The sequence below is a fragment of the Lactuca saligna genome, chromosome 6 (assembly GCF_052625555.1).
Source record: "Lactuca saligna cultivar CGN05327 chromosome 6, ASM5262555v1, whole genome shotgun sequence".
NCBI lineage: Eukaryota > Viridiplantae > Streptophyta > Magnoliopsida > Asterales > Asteraceae > Lactuca > Lactuca saligna.
In genome coordinates, this window is record NC_136422.1 from 49,737,539 (window position 1) to 49,742,927 (window position 5,389).

General features: G+C 33.2%; 1 pseudogene across 1 annotated transcript; it reads left to right on the top strand.

Annotated features, from left to right (window-relative positions):
- Positions 1-3,191: 3,191 nt before the first annotated feature.
- Positions 3,192-4,757, top strand: LOC145000919 (putative CoA ligase CCL7; annotated as a pseudogene). Its single transcript, XR_013661417.1, has 5 exons — positions 3,192-3,430; positions 3,521-3,666; positions 3,786-3,853; positions 4,332-4,434; positions 4,500-4,757. The product of XR_013661417.1 is annotated as a putative CoA ligase CCL7 (transcript).
- The last annotated feature ends 632 nt before the right edge of the window (positions 4,758-5,389 follow it).

Below are 5,389 nucleotides of genomic sequence, written 5' to 3' on the forward strand. Positions count from 1 at the left end.
ATACAAACTATACTACTTAACCAATTACTTGCCAGAGTTCAGACTCCGGTCTTGCATACAGTGTGCCCTCGTGGTCTTTTATACATAAGGACAAGAGCTAACCCCCGGTTCTTCCTACAATACATAAACCAAATAGGTCGGCCTTCGACCCATACAATAGTGAGGAGACTCATCTCGAATGTTGAAGCTCATTGCAAGAAATCCTTAGCTGCTGCCCTAATAACTCCTCAAGCTAACAATACCAAAATATCACTCAATTAGCGATTAGGAACCAAACCATGATCCATAATCCATAATCCGTATTTGGGGTAAAATAACCATTTTAACCATGGCCCAAAAAGATTCATAACTAAGGCCCAAGCCCTAAATCCAACAAGATCCAAAACCTCGAAATACATGAAAGTTTACTAATGGTTCATTTTTCCAAATTGGGCCCAATCCCATATGGGCCTTATTCTAAGCCCACATTTTCCAATTCAAATTGCTTCAAACACCCCTTGGGACAAACTTGATCAAAGGCATAAGTCAAAAGTCAAAGTCAATGGCCTGAGTTGACCTAACTCGCCGAGTTCCTTTGACAACCGTAAGGTCGGGAAGAAACCGGTCCAACTCACCGAGTTGTCTAATCAACTTGCCTAGTTGGCCCATACCAACTGAAAATCGGGGAAATCAAAACAACACGCCGAGCTGGCCATCCAACTCTTCAATTTCACCCAGGACCAAACAACTCAACCCATTAAGCCAACATATTCGAAACTAATAGATTCTCCCACTCAAACCTTAGCTGAAACGGCCTTAAGAAGGGTAAAGTTTCCACTTTACCCCAAAGAACTACCAAAATGAGTTCAAAACCCAAACCCTAAACTTAAAAGGGTAAGTACTTAATCAATAAGCACTTATTCACCAAGACAAAGCATCAAAATACAGATTTAGTCCTTAAAGGCTGCTAACACACGTAGAGTTTCCTACTTTGCTCTCAAGTATGCTTAGAAGAGGCTCAAATGTCCAAAATAAGCCATAAGATGGACTTAATGCATGCATGGAGCTTTTAAGACCATAAAGTTGGCACCTTTATGCCAAAAGAGCACAAGAGGATCTTGGATCTGGAAGGAAAACACTTGGGACAACCTTCAACCCCACCAATCACCCAAGCATGGCTAAAATCATCATAACTAACTCAAAAAGAGATCTAACCAATTATTGAGCAATGTTAGAACTTTATACCAGAAATATGCTAGAAATGATGCAAAGCATCAAGATCTTGAAGGCTCCAACTTGAATCACCACCTTCCACCAAGCTTCTCCTTCTTCCAAGGGCTTCAAACAAACCAAAACACCCTCACAAAGGGCTCACAACACTCAAAAAAGCTTTAAGGTTTCATGATTAGGGTTAGAGGCTGGAAATGAGGCCAACACATGGGACTTAAGATGTTTAAATTGGGTGAAAAATCCCAAAATTGGATTTCTCAAACAGCATCAAACTCGTCGAGTTTCCTTCACAAACTCGACGAGTTGGTCCTCAAAAACACGCGTCCCAAAAGATTCCAACACGTCGAGTTTATGCGAAGAACTTGACGAGGTGGCCCCTAAAAGGGAATGTATTTCCATAATTTGACCTTCTAGATTCCGGATGTTACAGAGCAATTTTAATTTTAATGTGAGTATGTATAGATGATAAATTAAACTTCCGCACCAAAAAATCTTGCTTTAATGTTGGACTTATATGGAAAGCGTACCAACAAATTCAATTTTAATGTGATTATGTATAACCACACCAACAAATTCATTAAATGGTGCACTGTCGGTGAGCTATCCAAACAACTCCAAGACTCTAAACCCAAACTCATCATCACCATTCCAGCATTGTAATAAAAAGTTGAAAGCTTTGGCCTGCCGGTTGTGTTTTTAGGATCAGAAAGTCCAAGAAAAGGATGTTTTTTATATAACGATTTGATTTCAACATCTTCCTCAGTCTCAGAACTCCCTAATGTGTCGATCGGAGGAGATGATACTGCCGCCTTACTGTACTCTTCTGGGACAACCGGTGTTAGTAAGGGTGTCGTTTTAAGCCATATGAATTTCATCTCTAATTCACAGATGATTACTTCAGATCAAAGATTAATGGGGGAGAAAGACTACAGGTTCATATGTGTCTTGCCCATGTTTCATATAGCCGGACTTGCGACTATACTATATTCTCAGTTACAGGAAGGGAATACCATCATATCAATGGAGAAGTTTGATTTTGAAGGGTTACTAAACAACATTGAGAAATATAGAGCGACACATTTATGGATTGTTCCCCGGGTTATACTTGCTTTGGCTAAATAGGAGCTGCACCTTTGGGTAATCTTCCTTTCCATTTCAATATAGAGCGACACATTTAATGATCTCCGTTCTGGCCATTTGTAATTGTTCGATTGTTTGTCATTGTAAACTTAATTTGACACGTAATTTTTTAATTCTTTATATATATATATATATATATATATATATATATATATATATATATATATATATATATATATATATATATATATATATATATATATATATATATACTTTAAACAATTATGGTTGTTTATATATTAAACATTATTTTATAATATTATAAGTTTTTGAAAAATTAATGATGAAAATGATATTAGTTAAAATATTCAAAATACAATATTGTTATAATTCAACATGTTATGATCTTTAATTTGTTTTTACCAAAAATATTATAATTCAAAATATTTATAATCATTAACGGTATCTTTTACAATTCAAAATGATACGATTTAATAGATATTATGATTCAAAACTTTTTATTAAACAAAAACCCAAGTTCGGTGAAAATGTTATGATCCAAAATTGTATGATCCAAAATAGTTTTTGATAAAAAACTGTTATTTTCACCAAGTTCGTAATACGTTAGTTTGTTAAGATCCAAAATATTTTGATTTACATAAATCGTGATACTTAATAGAATATTTTATAAGTAAAAAAATATTGTGATCTAAAACTTTTTATTAGACAAAAACTTAATTTGGTTGAAAATGTTATAATAGTAAATTATACGATCCAGAATCTTATGATCTAAAATGAGCTGATCCAAAAGGTGTAACTAAACTTTATACAAAATGTTGTACAACATAAGACTATTAGTTATAAGCTAGAGTTCTGAACACCATTCTGCTTTGATTTTTGAATTTCTTTAAGAATCTTGAAATTATATGACAAAATCAAGAAACTCAACAGGGATATGGTATGACTGAAACAACTTGGCTTATAACAATGGAGAGTCTAAGCATAGGCCCACGTAACTCTGGTTCAACCGGGATTCTACTACCAGGTGTTGAGGTGAAAATAGTTAGTGCAGATACCGATAAGCCTCTTCCTATTAACTAGATGGGTGAATTATGGGTTCGAGGAGCTAGCATGATGCAAGGTATGTTCATCTTATCATTTTTTACACATAAAACATGAATCTTTAATCTACTTTTTTGGCATAAAATCCTTTTTGGATCTTAATTTATAGGTTATCTCAATAATGCACAAGCTATCGAGCTTATGGTAGATAAAGAGGGTTTTGTGCATATTGCGGATCTTGGGTATTTTGATCATCATGGTCAATTATTAGTGGTTGACCGAATAAAGGAACTCAGTAAGTGAAAGGGTTTTCAGGTAAAAAAGTTGTGTTAATTTATATCTTCCAATGATCCTACTTTGATAGGTTTTTTTGTTATCTTTTTTTCATGACAATAGCAGTCATTAATCTTGGCTATATGTTTTATACTTATAAGGTTGCACCGGCAGAGCATGAAGCACTTTTGCTTTCACACTTTGAAATATTGGACGCTGCAGTAATTCCATAAGTTAAAAATACAATCTTATTCAGAATTTGAAGCTCATCCAAAACATTTTTTAAATAGTCAATTTTCAGGAAATAGGAATATACCTTTCCTTTTTTTTACCATATATAATGAGTAATATACTTTAATATTTATCCATAACAGTATTGTACTTTATCCTCAATACTTTCACTTTTACCTTTAGTAACAAAATACTTAAACAATAATATTTGAATACTGATTTGGAAAATGTATTACCACATATGAAAAAAAAACTACAAAAGTAAAACAAAAATCAAATGGCAAAGAAGTTATTTGTTTTCCAGATTAAAATTGGTTGCATTGTGTAAAAACAATAAGTACATTGTTATTATGCATAAAACTTGAAGTATATTTCTCACATTGGTAAAAAGGGGAAATTACATTGTTCTTTCCTTCAACTTTCTCTTTTAGATCCGATATGATGTAACTAATCAGTATATATATATATTATGGTAGGTTTCCCAATGTGGAAGTTGGCGAGGTCCCGATTGCATTTGTGGTTCGGTCTCTAAACAGTTCGTTGACCGAAGAAGATGTTAAGAAATTTATTATTGACCAGGTAAATGTTTGTAATATTTTTGTATTTTAACAAAAACAATACTCATTGGAATATAATCGATACAGGTTGCAGTTGATAAAAGATTGAAGCGAGTGACATTTGTAAGCAGTGTGCCAAAATCGGCTGCAGGGAAACTTCTAAGGCGGGAACTTATTGAAAAAGTTCGATCCGAAACATAAGATTTTATGAAATCAAAAACCTTAGAATTTTCTGTATACAATAAAAGTTGTGAACTGTTTTGGATTTGTTTTTTTAACTACTCGTGTAAAAATTGTTAAAGTTGGTAAAGTCAATAAGGAGAGTCATGTATGTTCCTTTATTTAATAAGTAAACGTACATGAATAATTGTGTCGTTCGTTCTTTTAAGTGTTTTTGTTTATATGTATTTTTATTTTCGTAACTCTTTGTTTCTAGTAATATGTTCCTTTATTAATGTAATATGTTCCTTAATTTAATAAGTTAATGAACAAAAACAATGGTGTGTTTCGTTTGTTTAAGTTTGAGTTCGTTTAAGAACAATGTTTTGTATTTTTATTTTCCTTATGCTTTTCCAGTAATATCTGTGTAACTCGTCATTCTTGAACTCTAACGAATTCCTTCGTGGGTAACTTATATCTTCACTATTATCGGCTACTATTTAAACCTTCACAGAGTTTCATGAAGTCGGTTGTATCTTACTCTTTTGAAGATCACAACTACAACCACATATTTCTTCGTTTTCTTCAACCCTAATCGGTTTCTTCTTGGCCTCTACTACTAGACTATTAGAAAGCGTTCCAAAGAAGTTGTTTAATTGTTTTCTTTAGTCGATTGTGCCTACACATTGATAGTATTTCTTGAACGCAAAAGGTTCTTTCTTGGTGACTCTATACCGCCAATATTATAATCGTTTTTTTCTTGTTTCCAATAAACTTTCAAGCAATTGTTTTTTATGGATTTTCTTAACCTATTAATT